The 19,794-nt window shown below is 40.5% G+C and overlaps 1 pseudogene; it reads left to right on the forward strand.

The window, feature by feature from the left end:
- The first annotated feature begins 11,177 nt into the window (after positions 1-11,177).
- LOC100461111 (tRNA (guanine(26)-N(2))-dimethyltransferase-like) lies at positions 11,178-13,374 on the forward strand (annotated as a pseudogene).
- Positions 13,375-19,794: the final 6,420 nt, after the last annotated feature.

A 19,794-nucleotide genomic window follows, 5' to 3' on the forward strand; every position in this document is an offset into this window, starting at 1 on the left:
TGGAATATTTTAATATTAAAATATTATGCTGATTCATTTTGACTTTAATAACCTTTCAAATAAAAGCATCAATTATCTCTGATATTTGACAAGTTAAATAGGCATTATTGTGCAATGACAACTATGCAGACAAGTTTTGTCCTAGGTTTGAAACTCTCTTCACCTCTTCAGCCTCAATTTTCTAATCTGTAAAGTGAAATGGTTGGCTTTTTTAATATTTCTAAAATAGGTTCTGCTTTTTAAAAATCAATTATTCTGTGAATTGGCTTTCATTAACTATAGTATAGTATAAAATGCCTTGGGATCTAGTGATGGTTGGAGATGTAAAGTTTATTATATTGTCAACTTTTAATTTTCTTTACTTGTTAAAATTGAACAGACCATAGAGCATGCGCAAACATTCTTTCTTTCTATTTATTTATTTATTTATTTTTTGAGACAGAGTCTCACTCTGTCACCCAGGCTGGAGTACGGTGGCGTGATCTCGGCTCACTGCTACCTCTGCCTCCTGGTTCAAGTGATTCTCCTCCCTCAGCCTCCCTAGTAGCTAGAATTACAGTCATGTATCACCACACCCGGCTAATTTTGTATTTTTAGTAGAGAAAGGTTTTCCCCATGCTGGTCAGGCTGGTCTCGAACTCCTGACCTCAGGTGATCCGCCTGCCTCAGCCTCCCAAAGTGCTGGGATTACAGGCGTGAACCACAGCACCCAGTCACAAACGTTTTTTCAATGTAATCTCATCTATGCACTTTAAGGATAGCATTTGCCGCTTAGATAACCAGGAACTTCATGGAGATGACCAATGGGGTACAGTAATTCTGGATTTACTACAAGTAGCTCTGAAACTTTTTCCCTACTATGTTAACTTTTTATCTGAAACAACTGAAATTTAAGGTTTAAAAATTGGGAAAGAGTAACTAAAGTATAAGTGTAATGTAGGGAGATGTAGTGATGAACTGATTAAATGTTCTTCATTTCCTAGATTTGTAAGTTGTTTTTATTTGCTCTTGTTTTGCTACAGAGTATAGACTATGAGCACCGAGTTTGTTACCAAGACATTCCCAAATGATGTCAGAGGAGATGGATCCCCTTGATGTCCTTGCCTCTGCTTTTACTAAGAATTAATAAACTTAGCTATCTGTGCCAATGTCTATATTAGCTCTCTAATTCTTTATTATAACGGAATTTCTAGCCAACCCTATATTTTGTCATTCCATTTACTTTATCCATCTTGGTTCTCTGAAAGACAAGGTTAAAATAAAACCCATCAGCTTGAGTAATTCAAATTGAGCTGCCAAAACAACTCAGCAGAAAGCAAAATTAGAAAACTATGCCACCCCTCCCCCTTACATCTTCCATTGTTACCTTTTACTTGTGTAATTTCAAGTGTTCTTTGAATTAAGTCCTGTGGCTTTTACAAAAAAAAATGACATTTTTAAAATAATGTCTTTGATTTTTCAAATTGCAAAAGCAAAAGGAGTTTAAAATAGAAAATTTGGAAAATATATCAACATAAGAAAAAGGAAACAAAATTATTTCCATCACTGAGATTTCATCATTGTTTATAACTCAAAGGCTTTTCTACCTGCATGGGATTATATTAAAAATAAAGTGTGGCATTATTTTTTTAACATTTAAAATTACATCATAAGACTGTCCTTTGTCATTAAATATTCTTCAAAAACATAATTTTACTGGTAGTATATCATTCCGTCATATGGATATATGAAAACTGACAGTTAACCAAACCAAAGAAAGAGCTGATTGAAATGAATTATTAAAGCTGTCTTTCTCTTCTTTCCATCATTCTTGATGGTAACAGAACAGTCAACGTAGTTTGAATTCTGTCATTTCTTCTCTATAAGCCATGATGACAGGAATCTCATTATCATCTGTCCCTGGTAACAAAGGTGAAAATCACACTGTCCTTTTAACCCCTTATTGAATACTTCTGTCACTTGTTATATCTTCAGGGCCTCTCCTGTGTGTGGTGTGCAATCATTTAGTACTCAGCAGAGAGGAAGTGACAGAAGCTTGGGCAGAGAGCACTTCACATTGGCTTCTACATCCCCACCCCTAGAACACAAGACACAGACAGAGGTCATACTAATATTGTAACCGAGCCACAGCCAAAGCATCATCATACTTAGATCAGGCAGAACATCAGGGAATTCTGTTTGCCTCTCTCCCTAGATCCCCAGACAATACACTTTTGGAAAATGGGGTGATCTCAAACTCTGCTCTCCAATCCATCTACTCCCAGAGCCCAGCATCAGCCGTCACAGAAAATATGATGTCTGTTGACAGTAACATTACAGAAGTTGCTGGAGACCAATAATAGCTTATTTATTATGTGTCCTTATTTGATAGCACATTAAATATTTTTCTACTTTTAATAGAATGTGCATTTATTTCCTTCCTCCTGGTTTGCAATAGAAGTAATAATCTCTAAGCCTCTCCTTCACCATATTAACACTATGATTGGTACTATTAAGAGGGGTCTCACTTAAGTACCTCATTAGTCTTGATACATCCTTCAGCAAATATAACTAAGCCTGTCTCCCATCAAAGACTGTGTAGTGCTTTCAGCAGCTTCAAAACTGAGTTTAATATGACTCTAAGTCTCTCTTGTGTCCCACTTTCTAAAGTTCTAAAGACTTACCAGGACACATAGCCTCATACCTGTAACATCTCAAAAACTGAACAAAATTTTCAACTGCTTCAGAAGCTCATAATAAAAACATAAACAAAAGAAACAACAAAATTATGTCTTCACGACGAACAAAAATAATGTCTCCAAAGAAACACAAGTCAAAATCTTGACCAGTATTGTTATTGCCAGCTGCAGACCCAGGCAGAGGTTTAGTATTACTTGGAAGAAGGTATTCAAATGGGGTAAGAAAAGTGAGTAAACACTGAGTTTCAGCTTCATTTTGACTCCATTCAATCTACCACAATTGACTATACTTGAAAGATAATGAGTTAACACTCAGCTTTGAGTTAGCCTTCAATCAAGTGGCTGATTTTAATAGCCAGCTTTCCTAATCCTTGAAGAAGAATCCTACTGCATATACCACCTCTCTGCCTAGATAATGGCATTTGAAAAATCCCATCATTTGGTAAAGTTTAGAAATGTGTTATGGTTCTACTCCTTTTTTTCACTTAGAGTTCTTTCTATATTAAAATCCTTGCATTTCCATTCCTCGTTCACAAATAGCTCTAAAAGAAGAGTAGGTATTTACAAAAAAGAAAAAGTAAAAATACTATCATACTATAAACAATTATCTGAAACTTTATTTTCTCACTTAATGTGGCATATGTCATTATACATGAGACATACTCTTTTTCACATTTAAAATTATATTATTAAACATTTTAAAATTAAATTATATATTACATACATTATGTAATATATATATACACGCCATGGAAATAGTATAAATAAGCTATATATATATATACATATATATATACTTGCATATATATATATACTTACATATATATATATATACCATGAAAATAGTATAAATAAGCTTGTATCTCTCTCTATATATATATCACAGATTATTTGATGATTTCACTATCTGTTGACTCTTATTAATTTTTCTTTCCTTCCTTTCTTCCTTAATTCTCTCTTCCTTTCTTCCTTCATTGCAGCATCATTCACAATAGCCAAGATATGGAAACAACCCTATTGTCTACTGACAAGTGAATGGATAAAGATAATGTAATATACATATAAATATATATGTAGATATATAGATAAAAAATGGAATATTATTGAGTCTTAATAAAGAATAAAATTCTGACATATGTGACAATATGAATGAACCCAGAAAACATTATGTTAAGTGAAACAAGCCAGGCACAGAAAAGCATATAGTGCATGATTTCATTTATATGTGGGAGCTAAAATAGTCTTCGCTCCCCCTTACTGAACAATGGCTTTAAAAATTGTCTATTCTCATTGCTTCCACTTCCTGACATCCATCCTCTCATCAACCCACTCCATTAAAATTGAATTTTCTATCATTCCACCAAAACTCCCTCTATCAAAGATGGAGTGACCTCCACATTATAGATACACTGATTAATTCTCATTTCTCCTCTTCTTTGATCCATTGGCAACATTACAACCATTGGTATTTCTTCTTCCTTGAAATACTCTATTCTTGTGTTCAAGAATACTTGTTCTTGTTTCATCTTTCTCGTGTATTGCTTATTGCTTTTCATCTTTCTCCTTTGCTGAGTCCTTATCTTCTCATTGATCTCTTAACTTTGGAGAAACCCAGAGCTCAATCCTCAGACTGCTTCTATACACTTATTCCCTCAGTAATATTTCCCAGTTCCATTATTTAACTACCATCTATATACTAGTAATTCCTGATATATCTTCCAACGTTTTATATCACCAGCTACCTATGTGACATTTTCACTTAGATGTATCAGTCAGATTACACTGCAGTAAGAAACAGCATGAAAATGTCTGTGGCTTAAAACAACAATGTCTATTTCTCATTTATACCTCATGCCAGGGAATCAGCAAGAGGTCTACTTATTGTAGTTATTCATGGACCATGGCTGATGGAAGCTCCATCTTGACACCTGTTTTCATAATCACAGAGTCAAAAAAAGAGAAAATGACAAATCATACATGTTGATTCTTGAAGCTTTCACTGAGAATAAATACATGTCACATCTGTTCACATCTCAAGCACTTACCATCTGACATATTATTCACTTAACAATTTACAGGTTAGTTTTTCATTTCTCTCTATTACATGTAAGCTCCATGAGGTCACAGACTTGGTTGTATTTGCTGCTTTATTTTTAGTACCTAGCACAGTGTCTAGCACATAGTAGGCACAAAATAAATATTTATTAAATAAATGCTCTCTTGTATTTATTTCAATTTATTTTATTCTACTTAGTTGAATTATTGATAAACACATCTGACGATTAATCTTCTAAACTCATCTTTCACCACCATCCATACACTTTGAGATGTAGTGCTCTCACTGGTAACATACCCAAATAGTCTGCAGTTGGAGTTGGAAGTTCCCCTTTGACCTAAGTGTTATTTAGAACAATATTTTAAAATATTGGTTGGATATTTCCATGAATTTCAACTGTTTATTTTTAATTTCTAGCTTTATTTCACAGTAATCAGAGAAGCAGTAGAGGAGGGTGCCAAAATAAAGAATTTCTATCACCAGCATACTCTGTGCACATAAAAAAATGTGCAATTACAGCAAATAAACATTAACTACAGGATAAAATATCAGATCTTTCGCATTTTCATGAACTCTAACCTTACTAAATATTTCATCTCTTCTATGTTTTCTTCCAAGGTTTCAGCATGCTGTTCCCATGACAATATGCACATTGAAAGAGGGTTATAAAGTCCTAGCATGTAATCCCAGAGGAATATAAATTAACTTTGTTATAGGAGACATGCTTAGGTTGTTCCTGCCTTGTTTACATTTTGTATTTAACAGGACTGTCCTTCTAAACTCTCAAAAAATATATATGCTGAGGAGGCAGAGAAAGATGATGAAATGGAAGGCTTTACCAGTTGCCACCCCACCCCTCAAGTACACCAATTTAACAACTATGTACATTAAAAATGCACCTTCATGATAACCAAAAATCAGGTGAGCACTCACAGTACTGGTTTTAACTTCATATCATTGAAAGAGGCACTAAACAGCTAGAAAAAAACAGTCTTGATTCACCAATGGCACCCCTCCCCAATCCCATTGTAGCTGCAGCAAGGTGCCAAGACTGTTTAAGTGCACTGAGAGAGGGAGAACACAGCAATTGTGAGGCATTGAACTCAGTGATGTTGTATAAGAGCAGAAAGAAAAACCGGACCAAACTCAACTAGTGCCTGCCCATGAAGGGAGAATTTAAACCAGCCCTAGCAAGAGGGGAATCATGCAACCCCAGAGGTCGGAATCTGAGTTCCTGCAAACCTCACTAACCTGGGCTAAGGTACTCTGGGGTTCTAAATAAATGCAAAATGCAGTCTAGGAAACAAGCACTGGAACACCTAGAAGAGTCTTAGTGAGGGACTGGGGCCAGAGTCAGTGAACTGGGAGGCCGGAGACCTACTGAAACTTCAGCTTGGGCAGCCAAGGGAGTGCTGGCATCTCCCCTCTCCTCACTTCAGTCCGCAAATTTCAAAGCCCCAAAAGAGACTCCTTCCTTCCGCCTGAGGACAAGAGAAGTAACTGTGGAAAGGACTTTGTCTTTCATCTTGGATGCCAGCTCAGCCACAGCAGTATAGGACACTCATCAGAGTCCTGAGGCCCTGTTTCCAGGACCTAGCTCCCAAATGACATTGCTAGACACACGCTGAGCCAGAAGGGAACCTGTTGCCTTGAGGGGAAGGACCTAGTTCTGGCAGCATTCACCACCTGCTAACTGAAGAGCCCTTGGGCCCTGAATAACCAGCAGTGATACCCAGGCACTAGATTGAGGGCTTCGGGTGGGGGTCTGAGACTTGATGGATTCAGGTAAGACTCAGCAAATTTCTAGCTGTGGTGACTGTAGGCAAAGACTCCTTCTGCTTGAGAAAAGCAGAGAGAAAGATAAAGGGGATTTTCTCTTGCACGTTAGGTACCAGTTTAGCCACCGTGTGTAGAGCACCAAGCAGGCATTTGGAGTCCCCGATTCTGGGACCTGGCTATTAGATGGCATTTCTAGACCTGCTCTGGGCCACAGAGGAGTTCATGTCCCTGGAGGGTGAGTCCCAGGCAAGGCAGCATTCACCACATGCTGACTGAAGAGACCTGGCACCTTAAGGGACTATTGGCAGTAGGCTGGTAGTATTCCACATGTGCCCGTGGTGGTGGTGGCCATGGGGTGAGGCTCCTCTGCTTTTGGAAAAAGGAGGGAAGAGTAGAAAGAACGGCATCCAGTGGATTCACTCCCAGCTCAGCCACAGTACAACAGAATACCAGGCAGACTTCTAAAGTTTTTGAATCTGCAACTCTATAACTGCCTGGGGCTAGGGGGAACTTGCTGCCCTGAAAGGAAGGACAGAGGCCTGGCTGTCTTTGCCACCCGCTGATTGTAGAGCCCCAGGGCATTGAGCAAACATAGGTGGAAGAAAGGAAGTGGTTACAGTAGGCCATGGGTGAGACCCAATGATGTGCTGGCTTCAGATCTGACCCAGTGCAGTCACAGTGGTAGAGGCCACAGGGGTGCTTACATCACTCCATGCTCAGCTTCAGGTGGCTCAGAACAGAGAGGGAGAGACTCTGCACGTTTGGGAGAAACTAAGAGAAGAGAACAAGAGTTTATGCCGATAATCAAAAGAATTCTCCTGAATCTTGTCCAAGATCTTCAAAGCAGTACCTCTATAGGTCTGCAAGAACAACAGTGTTACTGTGCTTGGGGTGCCCCCTAAAGCAGACACAGCTTAGATCAGAACACCCAAGTCCTTTTGAATATCTGGAAAGCCTTCCCAAGAAGGACAGGTACGAACAAACCCAGACAGTGAAGACTACAACAAATATGTAACTCTTCAACGCCCAGACACAGATAAACATCTACAAGTATCAAGATCATCCAGGAAAACTTAAACCCAAGCAACTAACTAAATAAGGTACCAGTGGCCAATCCTAAGGAAACAAACATACCTGACCTTTCAGACAGATAATACAAAATAGTTGTGTTGCAAAAACTCAAAGAAATTCAAGATAACAAAGAGAAGGAATTCAGAATTCTATCAGAGAAATTTAACAAAGAGAGTGAAATAATTTAAAAGCAGAAAGCAGAAAATTTGGAGCTGAGAAATGCAATAGGCATACTAAAGAGTGCATTACATTTTTTAAATAGCAGAATTCTTCAAGCAGAAGAAAGAATTAGTGAGCTTAAAGATAGGCTATTTGAAAATACACAGTAAGAAGATAAAAACCAAAAAAAATAAAAATAAAAAACAAGGAAGCACACCTACAGGATCTAGAAAATAACTTCAAAGGGGAAAATTAGAGCTAACAGCCTTAAAGAGGTGGTAGAGATTGAGTTAGAAGTAGAAATATTATTCAAAGTGACAATAAGAGAGAATTCTTAAACTTAGAGAAAGATGTTAATATCCAAGTACAAAAAGGTTATAGAGCATCAAGCAGATTTAACCCAAAGATGATTACCTCAAGGCATTTAACAACCAAACTCCCAAAGGTCAAGGATGGAGAAAGGATCCTAAAAGCAGCAAAAGAAAAGAAACAAAACACGCAGCGGAGCTCTAATACTTCTGGACATCTCAGTGGAAATCTTATAAGCTGGAAGAGAATGGCATGGCATATTTAAAGTGCTGAAGGAAAATACTTTTACCCTAGAATAATATATCTGGTAAAAATAACCTTCAAACATGAAGGAGAAATAAAGACTTTCTTAGACAAACAAAAGATGAGGGATTTCAGCCACACCAGACCTATCCCACAAGAAACACTTAATGGAGTACTTCATTCAAAAATAAAAAGATGTTAATGAGAAATAACAAATCATCTGAAGGCGCAAAACCCACTGGTAATAGTAACTAAACAGAAAAACACAGAATATTATAACACTGTAAATGTGGTATGTAAACTATTCTTATCCTTAGTAGAAAGACTAAACTATGAAACAGTCAAAAATAATAATGACAACAATCTTTGCAGGCATAGATAACACAATAAGATGCAAACAGTAAGTACAAAAGGTTAAAAAGTAGGTAACAAAGTTAAGGCATAGTTTTTATGAGTTTTCTTTTTGCTTGCTGGTTTGATTGTTTGTCCACACAAACAGCGTTAAATTATTATCAGCTTAAGATAATGGGTTACAAGACAGTATTTCCAAGCCTCATTGTAACCTCAAACCAAAAAGCTTACAACAGACACACCAAAAATGAAAATCAAGAAATTGAATCATATCACCAGAGAAAATCACCTTCACAAAAAAAAGAAAGGAAAGAAGGAAGAGAAAACAATAAAAAAGCCAGAAAACAAATAACAAAATGGCAAGAGTAAGTTCTTACTTACCAATAATAACACTGAATATAACTGTACTAAACTCTCCAATCAAAAGACAAGAACTAAAATTTCCAATCAAAAAACATACACTGGCTGAATGAATTAAAAAAGTAAGACTCATTCACCTGTGGCCTAAGAAAAATATAGTTCACCTACAAAGGCACACATATGCTAAAAATAAAAGGGTAGAAAAAGATATTCCATGCAAATGGAAACCAAAAAAGAAAGTGAAAGAGTAGCTATACTTATATCACAGAAAACAGATTTCAAGACAAAATCTATAATAAGAGACAAAGAGGAACACTATATAATAATAAAGGAGTCAATTCAGCAAGAGGATATAACAACTTTAAATACATATGCACTGAATAAAGGAGTCCCCAGGTAGATGCAGCAAGTATTATTAGAGCTAAAGTAAGAGATAGACTCCAATACAATTAGAGCTGCATACTTCAACACCACACTTTCTTCATTGGACATATCTTCCAGACAGAAAATAAACAAAAGATACGTTAGACTTACTTGCACTATAGACCAAATGGATCTAACGGATATTTACAAAACATTTCATCCAATGGCTGCAGAATATTCCTTTTTTTTTTCCCTCAGCACATTGATCATTCTCAAGGACAGACCATATGTTAGGTCACAAAACACGTCTTAAACAATTGAAATTATATCAAGCATCTTCTCTGACCACAATGGAATAAAACTAGAAATCAATAATAAGAGAAATTTTTGGAAACTATACAAACACATGGAAATTGAACAATATGCTCCTGAATTATCAGTGGGTCAATAAAAAAATTAAGAAGCAGATTGAAAAACTCCTTGAAACAAGTGACATTGAACATACAACACACTAAAATCTATGGGATGCAGCAAAAGCATCCTTGGTCTATGTATCCTTGTTTGCAGATGATATAATCTTATATTTGGAAATATCTAAAGACTCCACAAAATAACTATTGGAATTATAAAACAAATTCAGTAAAGTTGAAGATACAAGATTACTATGCAAACATCAGTAGCATTGCTATATGTCAACAGTGAACAATGTGAAAAAGAAATTAAAAAGTAATCCCATATTTAATACTGAGAGAAGTTTATAGCTATCAGAACCTATATCAGAAAAGAAGAAAAACTTCAAATAAAAAATCTAAGGATGCATCTTAAAGAACTAGAAAAGCAATAGTGAACTAACTTCAAAATTAGCAGAGGAAAAGAAATAATAAAGATCAGAGCAGAAATAAATGAAATTGAAACAAAAAGTTGGTTTTTTGAAAAGTTAAACAAAATTGACAAACCTTTAACCAGACTAAGAAAAAAAAAAGAGAGAAGATCTAAATAAATAAAATCAGAAATGACAAAGGCAATACTGCAACTGATACTGCAGAAATTCAGAGGATCATTAGTGGCTACTATATGCCAGTATATGCCAATAAGTTGAAAAATCTAGAAAAAATGGTCAAATTCCTAGACAGGAACAACCCACCAAGATTAAATCAGGAAGACATCCAAAATTTGAACAGACCATTTCCAGTAATGAAAGCCCAGGACCCAGTGGCTTCACTGTTGAATTCCACCAAACATTTAAAGAAGAACTAACACCAATCCGACTCAAATTATTCCAAAAAAAAATAGAGGAGGAGAGAATACTTTCAAATGCATTTTGTAAGGCCAATATTACACTGATACCAAAACTAGACAAAGACACATCAAAAATAAATAAATAAACTATAGACCAATACTTCTGATATATGTGGATGCAAAAATCCTCAACAAAATACTAGCAAACATAATTCGACAATACATTAAAAACATCATTAATCATGACCAACTGGGACTTATCTTTGTGATACACGGATGGTTTACCATATGAAAATCAATCAACGTGATACATCAAATCAGCAGAATGAAGGAGAAAAACCATATGATTATGTAAATTGAGGCTGAAAAATTATTTGATAGAATTTAATATCCATTCATGATTTAAAAAAAAAAACCCTCAAAAGACTGGGACTAGAAGTAACATACCTGGACTGTGGCAACATGGTGGCGCCCAGGTCCTAATTCGAGAAACGTACACCTTGACTAATTCAGTTTTCTGTGGTTACGAGAGAAGAGCCGGGTTTATCGAGGGGCAGTCCCCAGCGCTGCCGAATCCAGCAGTGATGGAGAGCGGCACCGGTCCCTGCGGAGAACAGCGCCCACGTGAAGTCCAGCAGACGACAGTCACTGAGGGGGCTGCCAAAATCCCAGCGCCAACGAGGTCTTTTATAACCTTGTGCAGGAATTCAATCGGGACACGACATGTGCTGTGATCATCCAGTTTGCTCGCATTCAGCTTGGGGCCAAAGGAATCCAGATCAAGGTGCCAGGAGAGAAGGATACACAAAAGGCTGTCGTGGACTTGTGAAAGCAAGAGGAGGAAAAGGTTGAACCGAAAGAGAGTGAAAACCTGGCCTCAGGAGACAGCGACCGTGTGGGAGATCTGTGAGGAAGGCCTGCAAGTGCTGGAAGGCCTGGCAGCTTCGGGCCTACGTTCCATTCGATTTGCCCTAGAGGTGCCTGGGCTCAGATCTGTGGTTGCAAACGATGCCTCTGTCCGGGCTGTGGATCTCATACGCTGGAATGTGCAGCTCAATGACGTGGCCCACCTGGTACAGCCCAGCCAAGTAGATGCCTGGATGCTGATGTACCAGCACCAGAGGGTGTCGGAGAGGTTCGACGTCATCCATCTGGACCCCTATGGCAGTCCTGCGCCCTTCCTGGATGCAGCTGTGCAGGCTGTGAGTGAAGGAGAGTTGCTGTGCGTGACCTGCACGGACATGGCGGTGTTGGCGCAGAACAGCGGGGAGATGTGTTACAGCAAGTTCGGTGCCATGGCCCTCAAGAGCCGGGCCTGCCACGAGATGGCCCTGAGAATCGTCCTGCACAGCCTGGACCTCCGCGCCAACTGTTACCAGCGCTTCCTGGTGCCGCTGCTTAGCATCAGCGCCGACTTCCACGTGCGTGTTTTTGTACGTGTCTTCACCGGCCAGCCCAAGGTTAAGGCCTCAGCCAGCAAGCAGGCGCTGGTGTTCCAGTGTGTGGGCTGCCGGGCCTTCCATCTTCAGCGCCTCGGCAAAGCGTCAGGAGTCCCCCGCGGCCGGGTCAAGTTCTCTGCAGCCTGTGTTCCCCCCGTGACCCCGAGTGTGAACACTGTGGGCAGCGACACCAGCCTGGTTGCTCCATGTGGGCAGAGGCCATCCATGACTTGGATTTCGTGGGCTGTGTCCTAGAGGCTGTGAGTGCTAACCCCGGCCACTTCCACACCTCGGAGCGGATGCCAGAGGGTCCTGAGAGTCATGACTGAGGAGCTCCCGGAGGTGCCTCTGTACTACACCCTGGACCAGCTGAGCAGCACCATCCTCTGCAACACGCCCAGCCTCCTGTTGTTGCGGTCGGCCCTCCTCCACGCTCACTTCCGGGTTTCGCTCTCCCACGCCTGTAAGAACGCTGTGAAGACGTATGCCCCGCCTCTGCCCTCTGAAACATCACGCGCTGCTGGAAGAAAGAATGTCCAGTGAAACAGGAGCGACTCTCAAGAGACCAGCCCAGCGTCCGGCATTCTCAGTGTGGAGCCCAGGCTGCAGGGCAACTTCACCATCCGGGAAGATGCCAACCCCAGCTCCCGCCAGCGACGACTCCAGCGCTTCCGGGCCAACCCGGAAGCAAACTGGGGCCCGAGGCCTCATGCCTGGCCAGGGAGCAAGGCTGCCGGCGAAGCTATGGAGGAGAGACGCAGGCTGCTTCCTAAGGAGCGGAAGGAGCCGCCTGAGGACAGGGCCCAGCGAGCTGCCCTGCTCAAGACATTTCCTTGCAAAAGGGTTAAGGAGGGGGGCGGGGCGCGGTGGCTCACGCCTGTAATCCCAGCACTTTGGGAGGCCAAGGCGGGCGGATCACGAGGTCAGGAATTAGAGACCATCCTGGCTAACACGGCGAAACCTCGTCTCTACTAAAAATACAAAAAAATTAGCCGGGCGTGGTGGCGGGCGCCTGTGGTCCCAGCTATTTGGGAGGCTGAGGCAGGAGAATGGCGTAAACCCGGGAGGCGGAGCTTGCAGTGAGCCAAGATCACGCCACTGCACTCCAGCCTGGGTGACAGAGTGAGACTCCGTCTGAAAAAAAAAAATAAATAAATAAATAAATAAAAGGGTTAAGGAGGGCACCTGTCAATGCGGGGACCAGTGCTGCTACTCCCACAGCCCTCTGACACCCGGGGTCTCTGCTGATGCTGCCCCTGACTGTCCAGAGACCTCCAACCACAGACCCCCTGGACCTGGGGCTGCCACTGAGCCCGGAATAGACTGAACCAATAAAGAGATGTCGTCTGGGCGCAGCGGCTCACGCCTGTAATCCCAGCACTTTGGGAGGCCGAGGCGGGCGGATCACGAGGTCAAGAGATCGAGACCGTCCTGGCCAACAAGGTGAAACCCCGTCTCTACTAAAAGTCCAAAAAATTAGCTGGGCATGGTGGCACGCGCCTGTAGTCCCAGCTACTCGGGAGGCTGAGGCAGGAGAATCGCTTGAACCCGGGAGGCAGAGGTTGCAGTGAGCCGAGATGGCGCCACTGCACTCTAGCCTGGCAACAGAGTGAGACTCCATCTCAAAAAACAAACAAACAAAAAAGAAAAACACACACACACACACAGAGAGGTCACATAACCTTCTCCCGATTTAAAAAAAAAAAAAAAGTAACATACCTCAACATAATAAAAGTCATATATGACACACACACCCACAGCTAGAATCACATTGAGTGGGGAAAAGATGAAAGCGTTTCTTCTAAGATCTGGGACATAAAAAGGATGCCCACTTTCACCACTGTCATTTAACATAGATTTCAAAGTCCCAGCTAGAGCCATCAGACAAGAGAAAGAAACAAAGGGCATCCAAATTGGAAAGGAAGAAGTCAAATTATTTTTGTTTTCAGATAATACAATCTTATATTTGGAAAAATCTAAAGATAGCACAAAATAACTATTAGAATTATTAAACAAATTCAGTAAAGTTACAGACACAATATCAATATACAAACATTTCCAGGTCATTGCTCTAAGCACAAATTTATTGAGTAATACCTCACAAGCACAGGTAACCAAGTAAAAGTGGCCAAATGGTATCACATGAAGTTCAAAAGCTTCCGCACAGCAAAGGATACAATAAACAAAGTGAAGGGTCAACCCACAGAACTGGAGAAAATATTTGCAAACTTCCCAAACTCAAACAACTCTATGGGGAAAAAAACTAATAATTCTATCCCAAAATCCCAAAATGGGCAAAAGATGTGAAAAGATATTGCTCAAAAGATGACATACAAATGGCAACAGGCATATGAAAAGGTGTTCAACATCATTGATCATCAGAGAAATGTACATCAGAACTACAGTGAGATATCATCTCACCCCAGTGTAAAATGGCTTATATGCAAAAACAGGCAATAACAAATGTTGTGAGGAAGTGGAAAAAAGGGAATCCTCGTACACTGTTGGTGGAAATGTAAATTAATACAACCACTTTGGAGAACAGTATGGAAGTTCTTCAAAGAACTAAAAATAGAGCTACTGAATCATGCAGCATCTCGCTACTGTGTACATACACAAAAGAAAGGAAAGCAGCATACTGCAGAGATATCTGCACTTCTATACTTCTTGCAGCACTGTTCACAATAGCCAAGATTTGGAAGAAATCTGTGTCCATTGGGTAAAGAAAACATGGTACACATACACAATGGAGTACAATGCAGCCATAAAAAGGAATGGGACCCAGTAATTGCAATAACATGGATGGAACTAGAGGTCATTCTGTTAAATGAAATAAGGAACAGAAAGACAATCATTGTGTGTTTTCACTTATTTGTGGAACCTAAAAATCAAAACAATTGAACTTATGGAGATAGAGAGTAGAAGGACGGTTATCAGAGGCTGCAAAATGTAGTGGTGGTTGAGGGGGAGGTGAGGATTGTTAATGGGTACAAAAAAATAGAAAGAATGAATAAAACCTACTATTTGATCTCTTAACAGGGTGACTATAGTCAATAATAATGTAATTACACATTTAAAAAATAACTAAAAGTATGTACTTAGATATTTTGTTATACAAAGGATAAATGCTTGAAGAAATGGATACCCTATTTTCCATGATGTAATACTCGAACCAAAGTATCTAATGTACCCCATAAATATACACACCTACTGTGTACCCACAAAAATTTAAGATAAAATTTTTAAATAAAAAAGAGAAATGTGACATATAATATATATTATGTGATATATAGATCCACAGGTTTGCTAGAGGCTGGTGGCAGTTTGAGCTCTCTGATTCTCATTAGTCTTTGATGTTTGGACTGGTAGTCCCTTTTCTCAGGAGCTTTAATCAAAACAATGTCCTTTCTCATCACTCCAGCCAGGAACTGTGAAGCTAAGTAAGGCCAAATCAATCTCCCTGCCCTTAATCTTGTATGTATTTCTAAGTGTAAATTGCCTACTACTATTTAATAGTCCTGTAGGATAAGTCTGATATCAGAATTTAGACTGCATTTCATCCCTGATCCAGTTGGAACTTTTTATGATTTCCCTCCTCCACTCCCCTCCAAGCTTAACCTCATCTCCTTTCCCCCTCCTCTCTTTTCATCCCCTCTCTTGTACATATATACTACACACACACACATATACACACACACACACATATACATATATATATCCACACACACACACACACATATACACACACACACATATATATATATTATGAGTGCTAAATAAGAGATTATAAGGAAAATATTTGACAATTAATAGGTAAATAAGTGACCATTGACTAGTAGCTGTTATTAAGGCAGGTAGCATTTATTTTAACTCTCCATCCCAAAATAACAGAATATATATTATTGTTATCTGCACATTCACATACTCTAAAATAGACCACACAATCAGACATAAAACAATCAAGTACTGAAATTGCTGGGTCAAATGGTATTTCTGTCTTTAGGTCTTTGAGGAATTGCCAGCTGTCTTCCACAATGGTTGAACTAATTTACACTCCCACCAACAGTGTAGAAGTGTTCCTTTTTTTCCACAACCCCACCAGCGTCTCTTATTTTTTGACTTTCTTATAATAGCCTTTCTTACTGGTATAAGATGGTATCTCACTGTGGTTTTGATTTGCATTTCTCTAATGATCAGTGGTGTTGAGCTTTTTTCCATATGATTGTTGGCTGCATGTATGTCTTCTTTTGAAAAGTCTCTGTTCATATTTTTTGCCTACTTTTTAATGAAGTTGTTTGTTTTTTACTTGTAAATTTGTTTAGGTTTCTTATAGAGGCTGGATATTAGACTTTTGTTGGATGCATAGTTTGCAAAAATTTTATTTCATTCTGTAGGTTTTCTGTTTATTCTGTTGATATTTTCTTTTGCTGTGCAGAAACTCTTTAGTTTAATTAGATCCTATTTGTCAATTTTTGCTTTCATCACAATTGCTTTGGGCATCTTTGTCATGAAATGTTTGCACGTGCCTGTGTCCTGAATGTTATTGCCTAGGTTGTCTTCCAGAGTTTTCATAGTTTTGGGTTTTACATTTAAGTCTTCAATTCATCTCGAGGTGATTTTTGTGTATGGTGTAAGAAAGGGGTCCAGCTTCAATTTTCTGCATATGGCTAACCAGTTATCCCAGCACCATTTATTGAATAAGAAGTTCTTTCCACATTGTTTGTTTTTGTCAGCTTTGTCAAATATCAGATGATTGTAGGCGTATGGCCTTATTTCTGGGCTCTCTATTCTGTTCTGTTTGTCTGTGTGTCTGTTTTTGTATCAGTATCATGCTGTTTTGGTCACTGTAGCCCTGTAGTATAGCTTGAAGTCAGGTAGCATGATGTCTCCAGCTTTGTTCTTGTTGCATAGGATTGCCTTGGCTATCCAGGCTCTTTTTTTTGTTGTTGTTACCTATTAGTAGGAGCTAAATGATGAGAGCACAATGGACACATAGAGGGGAACAGCACACACTGGAGCCATTTGGAGGGAGGACAGTGAGAGGAGGGAGGGGATTAGGAAAAATAACTAATGGTACTAGGCTTCATACATGGTTGATAAAATAATCTGTACAACAAACCCCCATGATACAAGTTTACCTATGTAACAAACCTACACTTGTACCCCTAAACTTAAAAGTAAAAAGAAGACTATCCAAAGCAAATTATAAAAATTAAAATTACACCAAACACACTCTTGGACCACAGTGCAATAAAAATAGACATCAATACTAACAAAATCACACAAATCCATACAGTTACATGGAAAGTAAACAACTTGCTCCTGAATGACATTTGGGTAGATAATCCAATTAAGTTAGAAATCAATTAATTCTTTGAAACTAATGAGAACAAAGATATAACATACCAGAATGTCTGGGACACAGTCAAAACAATGGTAAGAGGGAAGTTTATAGCATTAAACGCCCACATTAAAATCTGAAAAAGATCACAAGTTAACAATCTAACATCACACCTAGAGGAACTAGAAAAACAAGAGCAAACCAACCCAAAAGCTAGCAGCGGAAATAACCAAAATCAGAGCTGAATTGAAGGAAATTGATACATGAAAAAAACACACAAAGGATCATGAATCTAAGGGTTGGTTCTTTGAAAAAAATAATAAGATAGAAAGACCACTAGCAAGACTAATAAAGAAAAAGAGGGGGAGTGGCAAAGATGACTGACAAGAAGCAACTAGTGTGCATGGCTCTCATTAAGTGAAACAGAAGGGGCAAGTAAACACAGCACCTTCAACTGAGACATCTAGGTACTCACACTGGGGCTAATCAAGGAAACTACTTGACCCACAGAGAATAAAGAAAACAAGACAGGACAATGGCCCATCCAGGAGCAACATGGAGCCAGGGAAACTGCCCCTCGCCCAGGGAAGTTGTGAGTGAATGTGTGACCCCAGGAAACCATGCTTCTCCCATGGATCTTAGCAACCTTCAGGTCAGGAGATATCCCTGTGGACCCACTCCATCCGGGCCTTCAGTCTGACAGATGGAGCTATGTGGATTCTTGGCAGAGCATCAGCTCAGGCATGCATGGAGAACTTGGAGCCTTAGGTCCTTGGGCATTCTGGAAAAAGTAGTTGCAGCTCTGGAAAAGTGGGAGGTTATATCCCTGTACATACCTCTAGGTAGGAGGCTGAATCCAAGAGGCTAGCAGAAACATCCTGCAGGCTTCACTTCCATGGCACCTCACAAGGTGAGATCCACTAGCTTGGAATTCCAGCCAGCTACCAGTAGTGGTATTGCACCTCCATAAGAAGGAGATCCCAGGTGGAGGGGAGCTGCCATCTCTGCTGTATGGGAGACTTAGCTGTTTCAGCCTTTGGCCATTGAAGAGTTCGAGCTGACCAGGGGAAAAGGGATTCCCCAGCACAGCGTAGCTATTCTACCAAAACGTGGACAGACTGCTTCTTTAAGTGGGTCCCTGATCCCATTCCTCTTTCACTGAGTGGGACTTCCCAACGGGTGCCTCCAGCCACCCCTGTCAGTATTCTGCAGCTGGCTGACAGAGATTTATAACCTCCCTGGGACCAAGCTCCCAGAGGGAGGGGCAGGGCATCATCTTTGCTGTTTGGGTGACTTAGCCTTTCCAGCCTTCATGAATCTGAGTGTGCAAGGCAATTAGGGACTGAAGTGGACCCCCAGCACAGTACAGCTGTTCTACCAAAACATGGCCACAGTGCTTTTTTAAGCAGGACCCCGATCCCATTCCTCCTCACTAGGCAGGACCACCCAACCTGGCCTTAGGGCCAGGAACAGGCCCATGCCTCCCTGGGGCAAAGCTCCAAGAGGGAGGGACAGGCTGCCCTCTTTGATGTTTCACAGCCTTCACTAGTGATGCTTCCAGGTACTGAAAAATCTGAGATGACAAGAGACTATAATGGGTCCCAAGCATATAACAGGAGCCCTACAGAAAAGCAGCCAAACTGTTATGTGGGTGCTCATTCCCATATCCCCTCAATGGTCAGGTACTCCAGGCCTGGGCCTCCAACCAACCCACACCAGAGCTATCAAGCCAGTAGCAACTTGGCAACTCCCCAGACAGAGCCTCCAGGGGCAACTAAATGCCCCTCTGCCACTGCCTCTGCAGTGGAACTGCCCTTGCCACCCTTGGACTAATGAATGAGCAAAGACCCTAAGTGCCTTATCCATACTTTCAACAAGCTGCAGCCGATCCAAGGAGAAGAGGTCAGTCTCCCTCAGGTCCCACACATGTCCCACTGCACATCCCCAGAGAGGGAACCCTTGACTTAGGACAACAGCACAGACCCTCCACCCTGGGCCGATTGTACTGAGTGATTGCTGACCTGCATCACTCTGGGGTGGAGCCCCCAGGAGACAAGCAAACAACCCTCAGCCACAAGCACTACTAAGGTCCCTTCCTTTGCCGCCTCCAAGTTGAGGAAGGAACATAAACACCAAGATTTTCACAAAGCTGCTGTGGGCGGCGCAGGAGTGTCAAGTTATGATCTACAGCCAGCACTCAAGGGGGGAGAACAACCCACACATTTGGGGCATTGAGAGGGAACACAGCTGCAACTGTGAGGAAACATAAGGGAGTCACACAACTGAGCAAGAGTCTACCAACTGACCAATAAGGCTAAGTGCCACTTGCTGGATCACACCTCAAAACTTCAACACCAAAATACCTAACTAACATAACCCCTCTGAAACCAGAGACAAGAAGTCAGC

The sequence above is a fragment of the Pongo abelii genome, chromosome X (genome assembly GCF_028885655.2).
Source record: "Pongo abelii isolate AG06213 chromosome X, NHGRI_mPonAbe1-v2.0_pri, whole genome shotgun sequence".
NCBI classification, from domain to species: Eukaryota; Metazoa; Chordata; class Mammalia; order Primates; family Hominidae; genus Pongo; species Pongo abelii.